The 22,276-nt window shown below is 57.8% G+C and overlaps 1 protein-coding gene across 1 annotated transcript in view; it reads right to left on the reverse strand.

The window, feature by feature from the left end:
* Positions 1-20,720, reverse strand: part of KCNJ4 (potassium inwardly rectifying channel subfamily J member 4) — a 28,865-nt gene extending 8,145 nt beyond the window's left edge. Inside the window, exon 1 of the mRNA XM_034948442.4 lies at positions 20,500-20,720. The gene's annotated coding sequence lies outside the window, so the exon portion shown is untranslated. The remainder of the gene's footprint in view (positions 1-20,499) is intronic.
* Positions 20,721-22,276: the final 1,556 nt, after the last annotated feature.

The raw sequence follows: 22,276 nt of genomic DNA on the forward strand, positions 1-22,276 counted from the left end.
GCAGGCTACAGAGATGCCGGGGGGTTGAGGGGTGATACTGAGCTTGGGGGCCACACAGCAGCAGTGACAAAGCTGGAAATCTAACTTGAGTCTGACTAGCTCCAGGTCCTTGGCTCACCCTAGTCCCCAGCCTCTGGCTTCGGGACCCCTTCTCCTGCCATATCACCCTGCTCAACCTGGGACCCCCAGGCTCTCCCCATCCCTCCAGACCTACCCTGAGCCCCTGAGGCTCTCTGACCCTGCTACTCTGAGCCCTCAGGCCTCACTGTCTATCTGCAGCACGTGGCCTCTGTTCAATATGAGAAAATGTGCTGGTTAAACCCATATGTTTTGGGTGGCAAGACCTGGCTCTCAGTCTCAGCTCTGTCACCTCCCAGCATATCCTCTTTGAACCTCAGTTTTCTCATCTGCAAACTGGAGATGACGATACTGGTACCTTCCTCACCAGGCCGCTGCTGAGTGAACATGACAACCACCATGCGTTATTACATTGCAGGTAAAGTGCAAAAACTGATGTTGATAATGGTGATGACAAAGATGCAGATGCTGATGACCAAGAATGCTGGACTGGGAGCTGGGGAACCCCTTCCACTCCTGACTCCACCACTAACATGCTCTGGTCAGAAGTTCCTTCCCTCTGTCTGCAAGATGGGGAGACCATCATGGCTCCCTGGCAGGAGAGGTGGGAAAATGTACAAAACGAGGCACCCAGACAGAGCTTGGAGTCAGGTGACAGATGGGGGGCGCTCCTGAGTCTCCTTAGGCCCAGCCATCCCTGAGCCCTCCTGGGCCTAGATGGGGAGGCTGACTCTCCAGCAAATGTCCTACCAGAGGGAGCCAGCACAGGGCAGTGGAGGTCAGGGGACGCAGCCCAGGGCATAGCTCAGCGCACCCAGGATGGGTCCTGAAGGGTAGAGGATTTTCCTGGAAGAAATAGACAGAATTTGCCGGGCATGGTGGCTCACACCTGTAATCTTAGCACTTTGGGAGGCCGAGGCAGGTGGATCACCTGAGGTCAGGAGTTCGAGACCAGCCTGGCCAACATGGTGAAACCCTGTCTCTACTGAAAATACAAAAATTAGCCAGGCGTGGTGGCAAGTGCCTGTAATCCTAGCTACCTGGGAGGCCGAGGAAGGAGAATCGCTTGAACCCAGGAGGCAGGGGCTGCAGTGAGCCAAGATCGTGCCACTGCACTCCAGTCTGGGCAACAGAGCGAGACTCTGTCTCGGGAAAAAAAAAAAAAAGAAATAGACAGAATTAACACCACTGTCCCATTTCCCAGCCCTTGTGGAGCACAGAGTCTGTCCCCACTCCAGCTGAGGCCCTCAGGTCTGGTTTGATTGGAGGGGCTTTCCACTCCAACAAGTGGAACTTTGCAGGGAGGAAGAGAACTCAAGAGCCCAGGCCCACGGCTCTTTGAGCTGTACCCCTCAAAGAGTAAGGGGAGCCAAAGACAGACTGAGCCACAGGGGAAACTGTGGCAGGGTCCCCACCTGCCACTGCCCTCTGCAGGCCCTGCAGTCCCCTGTCCCTGGGAGGCCTGACTCCCTCCTCTTCATGAGTCTCAGGAACCCCCCGCCTGGTGCAGCAGCTTCAGCTCTGGAGCCTCTAAACAACTTTGTACCCATGTGACCTTATGCGAGGCACTTAACCTCTCTAGTCCCTGCATGCCCCATCTTTAGGAGAAGCTAATAATAGAGCAGACTTCCTAGGACTGTAATGAGGACAAATGGGATCATGCACACCACGTGCCCAGCCCAGAGTAAGTGATCAATAAGGTGCATTTTACTCAAGGCTGAACATTGCTCCCTCTTGATTTCCTCCCCTCAATTTCAGATGCAGCATCCAAGAGCCCGCCTGGGCCCCATCCACAGGGCCCTGCCCAGTTTGTCTTCATTCACTGCACTAGGGAGCTGGTGGGCAAGAGCAGCCTCGGATCACACAGAGCTGGGCTGGAACCAAGCTGAGTCCCACTTGGCTCTAGCAGGTCACTGGATTCTCTGAGCCTCGGTATCTCCAATGGTGAAAGGAACATCGCAGTGCCTACCTGCAGGGCCTGATGTGGATTGTCCCAAAAGCGCATGCCACATGGTGGGGGCTCAAGAAAGCTGTCCCCCTCCCCACCTTTTTCTGGACCACGAAATCCTGTGGCACACCTAGCCCCTCCCTCACCAGGCAACCCTCTGTCATCGCAAAAATCCAGGCTGAGCATCTGAGCATTGAGCACGCATTTACTCAGTACTTTACACTGGTCGATTCCTATCATTCTCACAATGATCTCAGAGGAAATTATCATTACCCCTGTTTTAGAAGAAAACCAAGGCACAGAGAGGTTCAGCAACTTGCCCAAGGTCACACAGCTTGTAAGTGGTAAAGCCAGGATGTGGGCCTGGGCAATGGGCATCAAAGCACGCTAGCAAGGCATGCTACTGTCCTGCCTCAAAGAAATACTGTCACACGCTTGCTTCCACCTGGTACACATCCAGTCCTACTACCTGCCAGGTTCTGTGAAGTCAGTCCTATGGGGATGGAGAAACTGGATCACAGGGCAAGTTGGAGCCAGGACCCAGGTTCCTGATTTCAGGAACCTGGAGACCAAGCTTTGGGCTCCACAGGGGCTTGGAGCAGCAGGGGGTGAACCGGCTCATTCCTCCTACTCTGCACCCCACCGGGCCCTCCCAACCACTTGGCAGGCGAATGTGGGGCGGGGGAGCAGGCTGACAAGCAAGCTCCCCAAAATGTCCAGAGGGGCCTTTGGTGAGGGCCAAATCACAGGCGCTGGGGGCTGGAGGACCCAGAGGCCACCTGTTTCAACCCACAGGTATGCCCTTTGCTGAATTGCTGACGCCAGGCCTCTGCCCTCCCTCGAGAGCTTCCCACCCTCCACAAATACCTGTGCCCATCTTCCCCACAGGGCTGTGAAGGCCAGTGGATCCCTGAAGCTTCTCTTTTCCAGAACAACCGCAGCTCCCTCAGTGGCGGCGGGTGGGGCTTCAACACCCCACTGCCTGGCTGGGGCTTCCACTCAGTTACTATGGACTGCACGCTAGCTGTGGGCCAGACGCAGGCCTTGGACTCGGCCAGCTTATGCAAGAGCTGGAGAGAGACGCTCTGGATGGTAGGCATTTGCCATCACAGGCGGCCGGATGTGCGTGGCGTTAAGCAGTTTGAAGGAAAAGTACAACATGGAGTGAGACAGAGGGCGGGCCTCTGGTTTGATGGGCATCTCCAAACGCCTCTGTGAGAAAATGGCAGATCCAAGACTTGGGTAGTAAGTGGGAGTCTGTCCGGAGAACTGTATATCTTTGTGGAAGTGGGGTGTAGAATACTCCAGGAGGTTGGGCGCAGTGGCTCATGCCTGTAATCCTAGCACTTTGGGAGGCCGAAGTGGGCAGATAACTTGAGGTCAGGAGTTCCAGACCAGCCTGGCCAACATGGTGAAACCCTGTCTCTACTAAAAATACAAAAATTAGGCCAGGCATGGTGGCTCACGCCTGTATTCCCAGCACTTTGGGAGGTCGAGGCGGGTGGATCACCTGAGGTCAGGAGTTTGAGACCAGCCCAGCCAACTTGGTGAAACCCTGTCTCTACTAAAAATACAAAAATTAGCCAGGTGTGGTGGCAGGCACCTGTAGTCCCAGCTACTAGGGAGGCTGAGGCAGGAGAATTGCTTGAACCTGGGAGGGGGAGGTTGCAGTGAGCCGAGATCATGCCATTGCATTCCAGCCTGGGCGACAGAGTGATACTGTCTCAAAAAAAAAAAAAAAAAAAAAAAAGCCAGGTGTGGTGGCTGTAATCCCAGCTACTTGGGAGGCTGAGGCAGGAGAATTGCTTGAACCTGGGAGGCAGAGGTTGAGGTCGTGCCACTGCACTCCAGCCTGGGTGACCGAGCAAGACTCTGTCTCAAAAAAAGAAAGAAAAAGGGCCTGGTGCGATGGCTCACGCCTGTAATTCTAGCAGTTTGGGAGGCGGAGGTGGGTGGATCATGAAGTCAGGAGATAGAGACCATCCTGGCTAACACGGTGAAACCCTGTCTCTACTAAAAATACAAAAAGTTAGCCGGGCGTGGTGGCAGGCGCCTGTACTCCCAGCTACCCGGGAGGCTGAGGCATGAGAATCGCTTGAACCCGGGAGGCGGAGGTTGCAATGAGCTGAGATCGCGCCACTGCACTCCAGCCTGGCAACAGAGCAAGACTCCTTCTGAAAAAAAAAAAAAAAAAAGAAAGAATACTCCAAAAGTCTGAGTCTGGTGTTGAGAAGCTGCAGGAAGGCCAGGTTGTGGCCGTGAAGTGAGCCTGGGAGCGAGTGGACCAGGATGAGGCCACAGAGGCGGGAGATGGCAAGGGCTGCGGATGTCCCCCTCAGGGCTGGTGGGCTGTCAGGCTTTGCCTGGTCTGGTTTTAAATTTCCATGTGAAATATTTAAGACAAATAGGAATAAGGACTAATACAATAAAGCCTTTAGGCCAGACATGGTGGCTCACACCCATAGTCCCAGCACTTTGGGAGGCAGAGGCAGAAGGATCACGTGAGGCCATGAATCCAAGACCATGCTGGGCAACATGGTAAAACCCCATCTCTACAAAAAATTTAAGTTAGCTGAGTGTGGTGGTGCATGCCTATAGTCCCAGCTACTCAGGAGGCTGAGGTGAGAGGATTGCTTGGACCTGTGAGGTGCAATCCCAGCACTTTGGGAGGCCAAGGCGGATGGATCACGAGGTCAGGAGATCAAGACCAGCCTGGCCAACATGGTGAAACCCTATCTCTACTAAAAATACAAAAACTAGCTGGGCATGGTGGTGGGCATCTGTAATCTCAGCTCCTCAGGAGGCTGAGGCAAGAGAATCACTTAAACCCGGGAGGCGGAGGTTACAGTGAGCCAAGGTCACACCATTGCACTCTAGCCTGGGCAACGGAGTGAGACTCCGTCTCAAATAAATAAATAAAGCCTTGTGCATCTACCACCAGGCTTAAGAAATACAACATTCCGGCCAGGCATGGTGGTTCACGCCTGTAATCCCAGCACTTTGGGAGGCCGAGGCAGGCAGATCACGAGGTCAGGAGATTGAGACCATCCTGGCTAACACGGTGAAACCCCGTCTCTACTAAAAATACAAAAATTAGCCGGGTGTGGTGGTGGACACTTGTAGTCCCAGCTACTCAGGAGGCTGAGGCAGGAGAATGGCGTGAACCCAGGAGACGGAGCTTGCAGTGAGCCGAGATTGCGCCACTGCACTCCAGCCTGGGCGACAGAGCGAGACTCCGTCTCAAAAAAAAAAAAAAAAAAAAGAAATACAACATTCCTAGCCAGGTGTATTGGCTCACGCCTGTAATCCCAGCACTTTGGGAGGCCGAGGCAGGCAGATCACGAGGTCAGGAGATTGAGACCATCTTGGCTAACACGGTGAAACCCCGTCTCTACTAAAAAGTACAAAAAATTAGCCGGGCATGGTGGCGGGCACCTGCAGTCCCAGCTACTCAGGAGGCTGAGGCAGGAGAATGGCGTGAACCTGGGAGACGGAGCTTGCAGTGAGCCGAGATCGCGCCACTGCACACTGCACTCCAGCCTGGGTGACAGAGCGAGACTTCGTCTCAAAAAAAAAAAAAGAAATACACATTCCTAGCCAGGTGTATTGGCTCATGCCTGTAATTCCAACACTTTGGGAGGCTGAGGCGGGTGGATTGCCTGAGCCCAGGAGTTTCAGATCAGCCTCGGCAACATAGTGAAACTCTTTCCCTAAAACATAAAAAGTAGGCTGGGCATGGTGGCTCACGCCTGTAATCCCAGCACCTTGAGAGGCCGACGTGGGCAAATCACCTGAGGTCAGGAGTTTGAGACTAGCCTGGTCAACATGGTAAAACACCGTCTCTATTGAAAATGCAAAAATTAGCCAGGCATGGTGGCGCGTGCCTGTAATCCCAACTACTCGGGAGGCTAAGGCAGGAGAATCGCTTGAAACCAGGAGGCAGAGGTTGCAGTGAGCCAAGATCTTGCCACTGCACTCCAGCCTGGGCAACAGAATGAGACACTGTCTCAAAAGATAATAATAAATAAAAATAAAAGATAAACATTCCCAATATAATCCCAGTGGCACCCTGGCCCTTGCCTTAGCTAGCCTTTGAAGTCTGCACTGTCCAGAGCGCAGCACCAGTCGCTGTGATGAGGTATATTAGGCTGGGGAGAAGACCATGATGGTAGCTTGGAGCTACCAGGATGGTGGCCATGGAGCTCAAAAGGAGATGGATTTGGGACACATGCATTCTGGGTGAAGAGTCCGCAGGGTTTGGGGGTGGAAGGGGGTTGTCGAGAGTGGCCTGTAGTGGTGGAAGACTGAAACGGGGCCAGGTTTCGGGAGCGACGGTTTCTAGTGTGCAGTGGCTTTGAACGTCCAAATGCAGATGTCTACCCGGCGTCAGATCCCGAGCCTCCAGAGGGAGAGCGGGCAGAGCTAGGTGCATGAGATGGTGAACGCTGGCGACAGGTTGAGTTGTGAGGGTGGGCGAGACCGGCTGGGCCAAGGGCATGGAAAAGGAGAGGGGGGTCTCAGACCCAGCCCCAGCAGCCCCACAGATGGGAGAGAAGCTGCAGAGCAGATGAGGAGGACCGGCCAGAGAGCAGGAGGAGTAGGGGAGGGAGGCCAGCTCACAGACAGGAGAGGGAGCTCTCAGCAGAGTTGCCCGGTAGGCCCTGCCCAGCCTGGAGCACCTGAGGACTGACCATGGCAGCCACAAGTCCCTCCTCCACTTGGCTTCCCTCCCTCCCCAGCCAGAAAGGGGGAAATCTCCTCATGGGCTGGGCAGAAGGGGAGGTGCTGGGGAAGAGCCAGGAGTTCTGCTGGGCGGGGGTCAGGGAAGTTGCAGCAGAGGCGACGTCGTAACAGCCCATGTCTGATCATCATCTGACCCTCATCCCCGCACTCCAGCATGGGTGGGGCTGGGGGTGGGGGTGAGGTGGTGTTTGCTGCTGCCCCATCCCATTGCCTCATCCTTAGCTGTCAGCAAACAAGACTCCAGGAGTTGGGGCTGCCAGCTGGTGGGGGGTGTCTCCCAGAACCTTGGGGGATGGGAGCTAATGTGCCCCCTCACACACACACAGGATTTCTCTGGGATGCTCGGCTGGGCCCAGCAGGTGCCCCCTAAAGAAGTGGTGTGGGAGCAGGGAGGAGTGAGAACAGTCAGGGCTGAGTTCGAGCCCCACTCCCTCACTTATCCAGTGGAGGCCACTGGGTGGTATCGCCTGTGACGTCTCCTGGGCCCTCCTGGGACTCCAGCCCGAGACTCACACGTGGGGAATGAGCAGCCTTGCCTTCAGCAGCGCCGCCTGGAAGCGGCTCAAATGCCCATCCACGAATGGCACAGCACACAGACAGAAAAAGCCAGGAGGGAGCTCTGTGAGGAGCAATGTAGGTCTTCAAGATGTATTTTTAAGCAAAAGAAGGCAACAGTGATGAGCGGTGAGTATAGTAGCTACCATTTGTGTAAAAAAGGAGAGAGAAGAAATTTATAGATACACATATTTGCTTGTCTCTGCTTGTCTGTGGATGGAGACCCAGGAAGCTGGTGACATTGGCTGCTCTGGGGAGGGAAAGCAGGTGGTTGGGGACAGGGTGGGAGGAAGAACTGTCACTGTATTCCCGTTTGTGTCTTTTTAAATTTTAGAACCGTATGAATGTATTACCTGTGGGAAAATGCACATGAAAAGTTTTAAAATTAATGTGTACACATGCATATTTTCCAGAGAAGGCATTCATAAGGTTGTGTGGCCGGGCGCGGTGGCTCACGCCTGTAATCCCAGCACTTTGGGAGGCCGAGGCGGGCGGATCATGAGGTCAGGAGATCGAGACCATCCTGGCTAACATGGTGGAACCCCGTCTCTATTAAAATTCAAAAAATTAGCCAGGCGTGGTGGCGGGCACCTGTAGTCCCAGCTACTCGGGAGGCTGAGGAAGGAGAATGGTGTGAACCCGGTAGACGGAGCTTGCAGTGAGCTGAGATTGCACCACTGAACTCCAGCCTGGGCGACAGAGCAAGACTCCATCAAAAAAAAAAAAAAAAAAAAAAGGACTGTCACCCCGAAAGTCTGAGAACACTTCAACTATGGGCTGTGTGGCTTTGGGAAAATTTCTTAACCTCTCTGAGTCACATCTGTAAAATGGGAAGGAATAACACCCAGTGAACAGGCATGCTGCCAAGGCGAACAGTGTGGGCAGGGGTTGGTAAACTGTAAAGTGCAGAAGCCTTTCTTTCTTTCTTTTTTTATTTTTTGAGGCAGGGTCTCGCTCTGTCACCCAGGCTGGAGTGCAGTGGCACTATCACAGCTCACTGTAGCCTTGACTTCCCAGGCTCAAGCGATCCTCCCACCCCAGCCTCTCGAATAGCTGGGACTTCAGGTGTGTGCTGCCATCCCTGGCTTATTTTTTAATTTTTTGTAGAGACAGGGCCTCCCTATGTTACCCAGGCTGATCTTAAACTCCTGGACTCAAGTGATCATCCTGCCTCAGCCTCTCACAGTGTTGGCATGAGCCACCGTGCCCGGCCTGCAGCCCTTCTTGAAGGGCATGACTTACTTTCCACTCTTCCTCACCTCCTAGTCTCCCCTCAGCCCCCTCCAGGGCTCCTCTGTGCCCCCTTCCCTCTCAGCAGCTCTGATGGAGGCTCTGGACTGGCCCTCGTTTTCCTCCTTGAGTCCTCCAGGCCTGAGGGTCCCTCTCCAGGTCGCCCCTTGCTCTCCTGCCTCTGGCCTCTCCATGAGCCACACCGTGCAGTGCCCAGTTCCGCCATCCCACCTCCCTTCTCTTCTCCCCAGTCCTGTGATCTCATCCAGTCCTGTGGCTTAAAATACCACCTAGCCTGCGCCTCCCTCCCAGGCAGCTACAAGCCCACTTGGCTCCTGCTCCCTGTGTCTGCTGGACAGTGAAGAGGCATCGCGAACCCGGCACTGCCAAGCCCAAGCCATGCCCCCGTCCTCCCCTCTCCTGCCTTCCCCATCTCAGTCTGTGACTCCTCCCAGGAGGTCGCTCAGGCCTGACACCTAGGCATCATCCTCCAGCCCTCCCTAAGCCCAACCGCAATAACAATGGGTTAATAACTAACATGCACTTAGTGTTCACTGAGGGCCATGCACTGACTGGTCCACACCTGCAAGGCAGGTGCTGTTATCATCATCCCACAGTGGGCTTGGGAGCTTGCCCAAAGCGGGTGAACCTCGGGGCCCCGGACACGTCCCCTCACCTAGTCATCCACCCCAAAGAGCCACATCACTATTGCAGCCCACAGTCTCCGCCCACCACCTCCTCCCACAGCCTCCACCCACCTCCCGCAGTCCATCTCCACATCACTCCCTGCTCAGAGCTCTCGGTCTCCCCAGGGCACTCGGGATGAACGCCCCGCCTCAGAGAGGTCCTGCCCTCTCTGACTGCACCCCCTCCACTCTCCAACCACGGGAAGAGACCTTCCTTCCCGTCCCTTTAACGCACCAAGTTTATTCCTGTCTCTGGGCCTTTGCACTGGCTGTTCTTTCTGGTTGAAATTCTCTTCTCCAAGACTCCACCGCTTGTGCCTTCCTACCATTCAGGTCTTGATTCAAAGGCTGCCTGTTCCAAGAGGCCCCGAGGCCCTCCCTCCCATCCAGCTCTCAGATCTTCCTGGCAGCCCTTAGCAGTCAAACCAGTCTCATCTGCAACATCATTACAGGCAGGAACCTTGCCTCCCTACTTCACCCCGACTCCCAGAGCCTGGCATAGAGTAGCTGCTTCATAAATAACGACTGACAAACAAGATAACCCAGCCCGTCACAATTCCCGGAAAGGGTCTAACTGGGTCATGTGACACATTGTGACCAAGGAGAAGCTATTTTTGACACGGTAGTCAGGGAGAACTTCCCAGCGGAGGTGGCCTCTGAGCAGTGACCAGGAGACCCTCTGTGTCACTGTACATGAGCACAATGGCCATGAGCAGAGGGGACAGAGGACAGGATGTCAGAGGGCTCATGCCTCTGCCTCACCCTCCACGGAGCATGGGCTTCTCTTCCCAGGTGTCCCCCAGGTGTCAGGGGCTCGGGGGAGGATGTCCTGGCCTCACCCAGGGATGGGTGGCAGGGACATGTGTACAGGACCTAGTGGGAGAGGGCATGGGAGACAGAGGCCTCAGAAGGACCAGAGACAGCAGGAGGAACAGTCAGCCCCTGCCCATGACTCAATGCTGGGCCACAGCCCCAAGGGGCTGCCACTGACAGAATGCCTGCCATGGGGGGGGGCCACGAGCTGCGTGCCCCTCTTTACTGCTGACCACCTTCCCCCTGGCTCCTCAGGCCAGAGAATCTCCAACTCCAGCCGACCCCCATCCATCCATCCATTCATTCATCACCCTAAATGTCCCCTGAGCTGGAACAGCATCTGCCTTCCTGCCAGGTGCCAGATGTGTCTCAACACAGCGCAGTGCCTTGCCTTGGAGGGCGCTCTGTAAATAATTGAGTGAACATTTATTGACCACCTACTGTATGCTGAAGGGAAGCAGGTAAGTCACAAACCGGCTTTGCTGAGCTCCGTGCACGCATGTGTGCGTGCATGCGTGTGTGTGCGTGTGTGTGTGTGAAAGGGCATAAAGAGAAGGTCCTAGGAAGATGAGGGCAAGCAGGAGGGCACAAGGACAGAGCAGGGCTGGGCCTGGGCTGAGCGGAAAGCAGGGAATTTGGCCCGGCCTGGGATCTAGGCCCTGGGGAGAGGTGGTGGCTCTGGAGGAGCATGGGGCCCTGGACCTGGGTGGTCCACTGAGCAAGGGACAGGAGGCTACTTCTGAGGGCAGGACAGCAGCATCCTGGAAGTTGTGGCACTTATGTCTTTAGGAACCAAACATACAGGGAAATCGGAACCTGAGCATCAGAACCTCTATCAGGGCGCCTCCTGGATTTCTACACAGGACAGTAGCTTTCAAGTTTTTTGACCAAAATCCGTAGTAAAAGCAAACATCCTGTTTGTTATTTTAACTTACTTTATATTTATTTTTTAGAGACAGAGTCTTGCTCCAATGCCCAGGCTGGAGTGCAGTGATGCGATCACAGCTCAATTGCAACCTCCTGGGTTCTTGCCATCCTCCCGCCTCGGCCTCCCAACGTGCTGGGATTACAGGCGTGAGCCACTGCACCCGGCTATATATTTAAAGCTGAAGTAAGAGCGTCACAAAATAATATTTACCCTCACTACATGCATAGTATTTTGAAATTTTCTTTTCAATTTCATTTTCGGAAAACAAGTAGTGCAACTCACTAAATCAATTTCCCAACCCACTAACGGGGCAGGACCTGTGTGCAATTTTAAAGCACTGGCCTGAGTGGGGGTTAGGAGCGGTGAAACGGGATCCAGCGTGTGTCTTGAAGCTGTGACGGGCGGTGCTTGGACTCTGGGCTTTGTGACACACAACCATATGGGGAATTGTTGGATGTTATGGGGGAATACTGGGAAAAGTCTGTTAGATCCCCCATCTCACAGGACCACCACTCTGCAGCCCAAATAACAGGGACTCTTTGGGGTCTGGTTCCAATTTCTTCCCCTGGTCTTTTATTAGAGCCCCCTCCTGCCCTGCTAACAGATGCCATTCAGCAGTTGCTTACACATCTCCCAGGACAGGGCGCTCACCCACTTCTCAGGCAGCCCACTTGACTGTGAGGAGTAAGCTCTGCAGGGCTGCTGATGTAGCTGCTAAGTGGGGCCCCTCCCGTGGCTGGCTGGCCATTCTCCTCTGTCCTCTAGCCTGTTGTCTCAGGGAGCCGGGACAGCTCTGGCAAGTGGTCCTCTCTCTGCCCCACCCAGTTCTCTCTCTCTGCTGCCCAGCCACTGCCGGGTGTCTGTTGGGGGCAGCCTTGGAGCCCAGCCAGAGAGAGGCCCTTTCCAAGGTCAGGTGGGCTCAGGATCTGAAGCCTCATGGCGGGGCTGGCACTCAGCCAGCCTTGCCCCACCAAAGCAGTTCTGGGGGCCTGGGTGAGGGAGGGCCGGGGGAGGCTCAGCTGTCCAGAGAAGTGGTACCCCAAGGCAGTGGCTGGTGATGGGGGTCTGGAAATCAGGCCCAGCAGTGCCCTTGAGTGGTTGGGTCACAAAGTAGTTCATATCAACGAGCTATGGTACATTCATTCACTCACAGGCTCACAGGATCTTCCCAGTCACCCTCAGAAACAGATGCAAAGGGCCAGGCACGGTGGCTCATACCTATAATCCCACCACTTTGGGAGGCTGAGTTGGATGGATCACATGAGGGTCAGGAGTTCGAGACCAGCCTGGCCAACATAGTGAAACCCCATCTCTACTAAAAATACAAAAATTAACCGGGCATGGTGGTGCGCACCTGTAGTCCTAGCTACTTGGGAGGCTGAGGCCAGAGAATTGCTTGAACTGGGAGGCGGAGGTTGCAGTAAGCTGAGATCGCGCCACTGCTCTCCAGCTTGGGCAACAGAGCGAGACTCCATCTCAAAAAAAAAAAAAAAAAAAAAGAAACAGAGGCAAACGCCCACCCTTATGGGGCAGGGGGTAAAGGCTCAGAGAGGTGAAAAACCTGCCCCAGATTCCGCAGCTGCTAAGGGGTGGAGCTGGACATGAACCCAGATCTTCTGTTTCCCAGTCACGGGCCTCGCCTGGGACAACTGAGGCTGGAGGAGCCTTGGGGTAGGGGAGGGGGAGGTGGGCCACTCCTCCTGTCTTGCTGAGAGCAGGCTGGGTTTCTCTGCCCCAGAGGGCAGGGCGAAGGAAAGAGGGAGTCAGGGATCAATTAGCAGAACCTTCCAGACACGAGTGGGCTTCCCCGGAGATGGGGAGCTCCCCGTGAGGAACAGTGAGGAGGGACTTGAGGCCCATTTCTCAGGATAACTGCAGAAGGGTATCCATGGGCACGAGGTTTGAAGGATGCCCAAAGCCCCTCTGCCTGCTCCATTTCACCCCCAGCCAGGGCCTCTCCAGCCTGTGCCCACCACCTCCCCTGTATGGCCCCAAGGAGCCCCTAATTGCGGACCCCATCCCATTTGTCTCCCAGGCTGAGTGGTACCTTCACACTCACAGGGCAGACGGTCCTGGGCTTCTCAGGCCTATGAGGAGAGGGGAGGCTCCTGGGGGAGTCTAGGGTGGGGGCTGGGAGAGGAGCTGCAGGGGGTTGGGGGAAGCTTCACTGAGGTGTCCCAAGGGCCAACTCTGCCACCAACTTGAAAATGGGCACACCCCTCCCCTAGGCCTGAATCTCCCCATCAGTAAAATGGGGTCAGCTCCCCACAGCACATGCACCCTCTGCTGTGGCCCAGCTAAAGAACCCTCCCGTCCGGGTGCAGTGGCTCACCCCTGTAATCCCAGCACTTTGGGAGGCTGAGGCAGGCGGATCACAAGGTCAGGAGTTCAAGACCAGCCTGACCAACATGGTGAAACTTCGTCTCTACTAAAAATACAAAAATTAGCTGGACGTGGTGGCACACGCCTGTAGTCCCAGCTACTCGGGAGGCTGAGGAGGAAGAATCACTTGAATCTGTGAGGGGGAGGTTGCAATGAGCCGAGATTGCACCACTGCACTCCAGCCTGAGAGACACAGTGAGACTCTGTCTCAAAAAAAAAAAAAAAAAGAAAGAAAAGGAAAGAAAAAAGTAGCCGGGCATGGTGGCGCATGCCTGTAGTCCCAGCTACTTGGAAGGCTGAGGCAGGAGAATCGCTTGAACCCGGGAGGCAGAGGTTGCACTGAGCCGAGATTGTGCCATTGCACTCCAGCCTGGGTGACAAGAGCGAAACTCCGTCTTAAAAAAAAAAAAAAAAAGAAAAAGGAACCCTCCCATCCCTGCAGCCCAGGTCGCTGGCGTGTGAGCTTCTCCCAGGACAGGCAAAACAGGAAAAGGCTGAGCACGCCCCACCATCCCCATGGGTGGCCCCCGATACACAGAGGGGCAAAGAGAGGCCCCCAGATGGACAGTGGCCTAGTCAAGGTCATGCGGAGCCAGTGAGGGGCTGAGCTGGGATTCGATCCCAGGCCCTTGACGCAGGCCACCCTTCCTACTGCTGTGACCAGGGACTGCTGCCCTTCCCCTCGCTCCGATCTGGGGATTTTCTGGGGAGAGGGAGCTTAAAGAGACCCAGACCCTGCTCCCCTCCCACAAACCCCACAGCTCTGGGGAGTGTCAGTAAGAGAGGAGGGGCCGGCAGCCCTGGGAGCCATCAGGACACAGAGGAGTCAGGAGCAGCTGCGGGTTGAGAGGCTCTGCCACCATTGCTGGGTGACCCTGGGCAAACCCTGGTGGTCTCCGGACTCGGTTTCTCCATCTCCCAGGAGAGGTAATGGAGAGAAGGCCAATGCAGCGGCAGACAGGAGCTGCTGGGCCAAGCTTGGTGGGGGCTTCTCCTCCATCCCAGTCCCAGGGAGCTCCTCCACCCAACTGCACCTCCCATGCCCCAGCTCCCCTGTGCCCTGCTGGGGGCCCCCCAGGCCTAGACCAAAGCTCCCAGCTGACAGGTCACCATTACAACGCTGACTTCTCCCTCCACAGCTCCTGCTGGGGTCGGGAACACCAAGGACCCCCTTTCCTGGTAGCCCCTAAGGACCTCTTGACCTGCCAATGTCTCTCTGGGGCACCTCACCCTCCCCTGCCTGCCAAGGCCAGACGTCCCAGCTGTTGGCACCAGGGCTGGTCAGGGACTGGCCAGCAGCCACAGGGAGGAGTGGCTGAGCTGTTGCATGGAAGGAAAGGGGAGGCCTAGGCTGGCAGACATGTACCCATCTCCCTTCAGGTGGCCAATGAGGGTCCTGGAGGGACTGGCACTGGGTGCACAGTAGGACAAAGCATCTGTGGCTGTTTCCACCCAGGAGCCTGGAACCAATCCTTGCTTCTCTCTGAGCCTCAGTATTCTCATCTGAGAAGTGGGGGTGATGGTTCTCCCAGGGTGGTGGAGGATTAAGTGAAATCACGAATATGAAGCCCAGGGCTGAGCCTGGCACTCAGCTTCCCTCCTGCAGCAATACCCTGAGAACACTGCTCTCGCCCCAGCCACCAAGCAACGGCACCAGCCATCTGAGCAGCCCTCATGCATGCGCATGCGCGTGTGCCTGTGTCTGTGCCTGAGCATGCACGCACAGGCTGAGAGGGGCTGTGAGCAGGTGGGGCAACGGGTGCAGAGGGAGGGGCAGGGGCCACACGCCAGCACTCCTCCCCACCGGTTTCCCACCCTGTGTGTCCCAACAGAGAACAGTGGTCTTAGAATCAGGCAAAACCCATCCATTCAAATCCAGCCTGTTTCCAGCCAGCCACTTCCCCTTGCTAAGCCTCAGTTTCCCCTTCTGTAAATGAGAATCATCTATGTCCAAAGTCTTCCAGGTTCACGACAGGGACCCCGTGTTGGGCCACGGGGCCAGGATTGGTTAAGACCTTTGGGAGTGGGGGGCCAAGACCAGAGCAAGCCAGAGCGTGAGCCCACCCCTGCTCCCCATGCTGCACCCCACCCACCACCCCGTGAGCGCCCGTGTGCGCGCCTGCAGGAGCGCGCGTGTGTGACTCAAGGTCTATTCATAGCCGAGCTCCACCAGCTGCAGCGTCACAAGCAGAGGGGCCTCAGCCCATATTATTATTTCAATTACCATCTGAATTAAAAGTTTGAGCAGCGATCAGCCCACGTAGCGAGGGGAAGAGGGAACAGGAGAAAAATAAAGATGAAAAGGAGAAGAAGGGCTGTGACTGGCGATCCCCCACACCCCAAGGACGGCTGAGTCCGCAGAGGAGGCTTAAAGGTTACGCCAACCCCTAGGATTCCCGCCTGCCCCTTGCCAGGACCCAGAGTCCTCCCATCGTTGGGAGGAGCACTTTTCGACAGCAGCCCGACCACAGCTACTCTGTGGAAATAGATCGTTCAGCCCAGGTTCACATGGATGGGTGGACATCACTCGGAGAGGGTGAGGGACTGACCTAAGGTCACACAGAGAGCCACCCAAGGAAGCTGTCTCCAAGACCCTCTCCTGCCAGCCAGGTCCCACTGACCTCACCAGGCTCTGTAGCACGTGTGCCATTTCCCTTCTGCTCCCCTCTCCCTACGCCGATAACTTTCCTCCTGCAGCCGTAGCTTGGAGCCAGCCCTCTCTCAGCCCTCTGCATTCCCGACCTCACACCTCATGCCACCACCGTCAGCCCAAAGGCCCCTCCTCACTCACTGGCACAGGGGACAGAGCCCTGGGCCAGGAGACAGGCAGCCTGGCCCTAATCTAACTCTCTGGGCACCTTCGGGCAGGTCATTCCTTGTCTCTGGGCCTCAGTCTTCCCATCTATGAAATGAGTTCTCCCCTAAGATGCATGGTGGTATCTGTCTTCAGAATGGAGCCCCCAGAGGAGCCAGAGGATCCCTGAGGGGGTGTCACGCTGTGGGGGCGTCTAGACCATCTCCTGCCAAGCCCCAGCCCAGGGGAGGAACGTTTTCCACTCTTTCCCCAGGGAAGCCCCAGAGACAGCCCCCGAGAATCAGACTAGTCTGAACTCACACCCAGGCTCCTCTGCTGTCTTACTGTGTGACCTTGGACAAATCACATAGATTCTCTGAGCCATGGCTCTTCCATCTGTAACACGGGGACATCAAATCAACATTGCCATGGAGAATTAAATGGGAATTTGCAAAAGCTCCTAGCCCAGTGCCTGGCGAGCAAATGTGTTTCCTCGCTGGGAAGCGGGGAAGCGATGGGCACTGCTTCCCAGCTCCTCTTTGGGAAACACCAAAGACTCCTAGGATTTTGGAAGTGGGGATGTTATTCGGCCTCACCCGTAAGGCGAGAGTCACCTGGCAGGTGCTCATCTGGCTCTGCTTGAATACCTCTAGGATTGAGGAGCCCACTAGCTCACAAAACATCCACAGCTGCTCCCTATCTTGCTCCACCTCCAGCTCTGGGAATTTTCTAGAATGGAACATAAGCTTCCAGCTTAACCCCAAATCCAACCTGTCCTTGCCTGGAACTGCCTGAAACTGGCTTTAAAATGAGACTGAAAGGAGTTCTTCAAAGGGACCAATAGAGGGAGGGAATTAGTGCCCAAGGACAGTGGGGTGAGGGGATCTGGAGAGAAGGGAGGGAGAAAGGAGGTGGCTGAATTCAGAGCTGGGCCCTCAAAGCTCCTGGGTCCTGTCTGGGCTTGCCACAGTGTTACACAGGGACATCTGTCTGTCTGCTTCCAGGTAGAGCTGGGAGCCAGAAGCCCTGGATTCAGGCCCTGGCCCTGCTTCCTCCACCCCCAAACCATCACTGTGACCCTCATGGGTCCACTTCCCCCTCAGGCCTCAGTTTCCACTTTTGTAAAACAATGGCCCTGGCTCTGCTTCCTCCACCCGCAAACCATCACTGTGACCCTGATGGGTCTACTTCCCCCTCAGGCCTCAGTTTCCACTTTTGTAAAACGAAGTCATCAGACCAGTGATTTAAGCTCCAAACCTTCTGTCTGAATCCAGGCACCCTCCCACTCTACCCTGTCCAACCCCTGCCCAGCATGCTGGATCCACGGGCCCCTGAGTGTCTATGGTTTCAGAGTCAGAGGCCCTATCTCTACTCCTGTCTCCTGCTTTCATAGCTGTTGCCTTTGAGGATTCTGTCATCCCCATTTTACAGGTGGGGAGATGGAGGCATGAGGCATTGAAGCCAATTGCTCAAGGTCACAGAGGGTGATGTGAAATCCAGGGCTCCCTCCTCTGGGCCCAGGAGAGCCGCAGAACTTAAGGGCACCTTCTTTCAGGAGAATCGCCAAGATCTTAAGTGGCCAGCCGTTCTCTATACAGATGTGGACTCCGCATGAGGCAAGGGGCTGCCCAAGGTCACAGAGCAAGGCACTGACAGACCAGGGTCCTGAACCAAGCCTCCCTGCCCCCAGGCTCCACCCAGACAGGGGGCTGGCAACATGACCTGACTTTCTGCCCTGGTCCTGGGATCTCCCCAAGACTGGAGCCCACGTCCTGCCTCTAGCCGCTGCCCCCAGAAGCCCCCCAGCATCTAGGACTGAGATGGGAAGAGTGAGCAGGAAGACAGGAAAGAAAGTTGAGGGCTGGCCACTTGCCCCCGGCCCTCTGGCCCTCCCCTACTGCTCTCCTCGTGCAGGGGGAGCGGCGGCGGTGGTGATGTAATGCACTCGGCTTTCGTCCCGGTGCCAATCTCAGAAGAGAGACGACAGATTGCGTGAGCCAAATTTGGCATCCTAGGGGGAGAGGCATGAAAAGTGGAGATGTGGAGGAGCAGAGAGGAGCCTGGGGTGGTGCAGGAGGAGCCCCCTGCCCTACAGCCCCGAGGTGCCTCCCCTCCCTCCCCTCAGAGCCCCCATCTCTTCCCCAACTAGCCTGGCCCTGGGGCCTCCCCTCCTCACTCTGAGGGGCCAGCCTGGCTTCTCCCCGGACCCCTTGAGCCCGGCGCTGCCAGGCCTACCCGCCACCCCCACCCCACACTGCTCCAGCTCTGTTTCCCACCGCCGCTAGTTTCCTGGTTACCATGTTGCTGGTTGTCATGTCGCTTACATGTCCTCGTGACTCAGTGGTCCCCGCAGAGGGGCCCCCTCCTCCTCACACCCCCCTTAGCACTCGCCCCCGCCTCCCCCAGATCCACATTAAGAACCAGCCCGCCCTGTAAGCCTACACTGTTCCTCCTCCCCTTCCTTCTTATCCTAAGCTAAGACATCTTCTCACAGCATCTCCCAGAGCTACTTCATTCTCTCTTTCGCAAATGTCTACGAACCTACTATGCTCCAGGCTGGCGCACGCGGCTTTCACAGACCTGACACAGTCTGGAAACTGCTCAACACCCTGATGAAGTCAGTATCATCATCCCTATTCTCCAGTTGAAGAAACTGAAGTTCAGAGAGGTCAAGCCACCCACCCAAGGTCACCCAGCAGAAACTCAACCAGCTCTGCCTGGTCACAGCCACTCCAGAGGATTTTCTGAGAGAAGAGCTTTCTTTTCAAGGATAACCCAAAGGGCCACTGAGGAATAGTACCCCAGATTCCCCCTCTAATCCTGGACACTCCTCCTTGGTCAGCTATTTCCGCCATATTCCCACTGCCCCACGCCCACCTCCACCCACTAGCTGTTCATCTCTCTTAAGGTAAAGTGAGTCTTTACTCCCATCTCCCCAGCGCTTTCCCCAGCCTGTGAACAGCCCTCTGCTCATTGAGCCCAGGACCCGCCTTGGAGGTCACTGGGGCAGGGAGTGACGTCCCCATGCCACAGACGTGGAAGCTGACGGTTGGGAGGAGAGTGACCAGCCCAGGGGGCTGCTCTCCCAGCCAGCTGAGCTAATTTCTGGGAGGCTGAATGGAGGACATATGAGACCCACTGCCCAGTGTGGAACACCCCAGAAAGAGTCCCTCCTCCCAATGAGAATGGAGTGGAATGTTCTAGGCTCAGCCCTTCCAACTCCAGTCGGGATATGGGTCAGCTCAGTGGCCAACAGTCTCTGTTCCCACCATGCTGCACCCATCTCTTACCCCAGCTGCCCTGGTCCACCTTTTGCTCCCCTCAGCACAGGCCAAGCCAGGGCCACAGCGAGGCTCTTGGGCCCCTAAAGTCCTGCTAACTGCCCCCAAAAGGCCTGAAGCCATGGAGGTCATGGGACTGGATGTGGGGGAGAACACACACACACACACGGCTCCAACCCTTCTCTGGGCCTCCCTCCCTGAGTTCCCCACTTCCCCCAAACCTGCTGCTGAACATTCTACTGCTCTTGAGGCCCTGCTCTGTCAGCTGGCCAGGCTGCCCTGCCTCTAGCCCTCCGCTCCACCCCACCCAGCTTGCCACCTCCCAACTCCCTGCATCCTGTCCATCCTGAAGCAGGGACACTGGGGGCAGAAATGTGGGTAGGGGGCAGGGAGGCTGACACTGGTGGGGGGACATTTGGCAGGTTGCAGGGGAAGTTCTCCCTGCGGGAGGCTCATTGAGACCTCTCTTGCCTTGGGGTGCTCCCTACACGCGGAGGAAAAAGCAGCCTCTGCCTCCCTCCCCAGCCTGTTTCTATCACTGTGAACGTGCAGTGCCTCCTCTACCAATCCCTGCCCCTGCGCCCTGGGGTCGTGTGGCGCAAAGTAGGTGCTCAAAACATGGGAAGTGGGATTTCGTTCTTCAGATCACAGGGCCATTTGCAACGAGGATGCAGCTGGGGAGGCGGAAAGGCGGCATCCCCCACCTTGCCACAAGTCACCTGCCGTGAAGCTCCCGGCATGACAACTGGGGTGGGTGGAGGCAGGGAAAGGTCATGGCTGGGGCAGGAGGTCAAGACCCCTTCCACCCACCTCTCTCCCCCTTTCCAGGCCACAACCCAGACCGCGACGCTCCCAGACGGACAGACGGACAGAGCCCGCCCGTGGAGCCCGCCCGCTCCCGGGGAGTCACGGGACCGCGCGCGCGGCGCCGGGCAGCCGGGACCCGGCTCCGGATCAGGTGCGCAGCGGGCGGGGCCGGAGCGGCGGGCCCGGGACACACAGACACGCACGCGGCGGGACAAACTGACGGACAGCGCCCGGGGTGGGCGAGCGCGGCTTACCGCTGGGCGGAGGGTCCGACGAGAGTCCGGGAGGCGGCGAGCGGGCGCTACATCCCAAGGCGCGATCCGGCGGGCGGCGTCCCGGGCGCGGAGAGGGGAGTCCCGGCGCCCCCTGCCCGCGAACTCGGCGGGCCGGCCCGCGCTCCCCTCCCCGGCTGCCGCTCGGTCTGCGCGTGGGTCTTGGGGTCTCCGCGCGTCCCGGCCGTCCCGCGCCGCTCCCCGCGGGCCGCCCAACTTTCAGCGCTGCCCCGCGCCGCGCCCTCGGCGCCGCCTCGGCGTCAGCATCGTCGGGCCCGGCCGGGCTCACAGCGCGGGGGTCCGGGGGCCCGGGGCGCCCCGCCGCCCGCGCCCCCCACCCCCGCTGCAGGCGCCCTCCCCGCCGCCGTCCCCCGCTGCGCCCGGCTCCCTCGCTGTCACCCGCTCCTGCTCGCGCGCTCTGCCCCCGGCCCTGCGCTCCGCTCCCGGCCCCGCTGCGCTCGGCCCTGGCCCCGCGACCCCTCGGCCTCCCGGCCTGGGGTCGCCCTCCCCGCCCCCGCCGGCCGGGCTCTGTCGCCACCTCCCCAACCGCTCTCGCGTCTCTCTCCTGCCGCCGGGGTCTCCGCCGCGCTCGCGTCCCGGTCCCTCTCCCGGCCTCCCTGCCTCCTGCGGCCCCGCTCGCCCTCTGCCCGCGGGGTCTCCGTCTCCGTCGCGGTCGCCCGCCGGCCTCCCCCCGCCGGCCTCCCCCCGCCTCCCTCTGCCCGCGCTGCCTCTCTCCCCTGCGCGTCTCTGTCCGTCTCCCTCGCGGCCTCTGTCCTTCTCTGTCTCTCCCCCTCCCACTCTCCGTGCGGCCCCCTCTGTCTCGGACCCCGGCCCCCGCCTCGGCCGCGTCCCAGGCTCGCCCGGGAGCCCGAGCTCCCGCCGCCCGCGGCGCGCCGAGAACTCCCAACTCGCGGCACGCCGCCCCGCTTTGCGAGACTTTCGCCCCTCCTCACACGTGACCCGCGCCCCACTGCGGAGGCCGCGCGCCCCCCAGCCCGGGAGCCCCGGCTGCCCGCGGGACCCCGCCCTGCCCGCCCCTCGGCCTAACCCGGCCTCAAGCCCCCTCCCGCGGGGCCCGCGGCGCGGAGCAGGGGCTGGGGCGGGGGGCTGCTGGCCCCGCTCCTGCCCTGGATCCTGCCCGGGTTTTCCTCCTCGCCCCAGGAGCGCTCCTCCCAGAACCCGTTCCTGGATCCGCTCCCGGGTTTTGTGCCCCCCCCCCAGGGGGCAGGTGGAGAGGGTTCCTTGGAGCCGGGAAGGGGGTGGGTGGGAGCTGGTCCCTCTGGGGTCCCACGGAGTCCGGCCCCTCTCCTTAGCGGTCCTCGTACTCTCCCAAAGTACCGCCGGTCAAGGACCCGAAGCACCTCACTCTGGGAGTCTGAGGGGGCCCTATTGGAGGGACCCTCACGATCAGTCAGTCACCACTGCCCCATTTTACAGATGGCGAGACTGGGTACCAGAGAGGGTCAGAAACTCGGCCAAGGTCACCCAGAGATGACAAAGCCAGGCCAAACCCTAGTCTCTTGTTCTCTGTCGTTCTCCATTACCCCAAGCTGTCAGGCCTGGGCCCCACACTCTGGGGTGTCAGGGAACCCCCAGCACCCACAGCACCTGTCTAGCCAGCTACTTCCTGACATCCTGCCACGTCACTCTAGCCCTCCGAGGAGACAAGAGGGAAAGTGCTCCTCCTTCCAGGGTGGTAGGACGAGAGAACACCTGCAGTTAGACAGCCAGTAAAACTTCCCTGGGAGTCTGGCCATCA

Source organism: Pan paniscus, chromosome 23 (genome assembly GCF_029289425.2).
Source record: "Pan paniscus chromosome 23, NHGRI_mPanPan1-v2.0_pri, whole genome shotgun sequence".
In the NCBI taxonomy this organism is placed as follows: domain Eukaryota; kingdom Metazoa; phylum Chordata; class Mammalia; order Primates; family Hominidae; genus Pan; species Pan paniscus.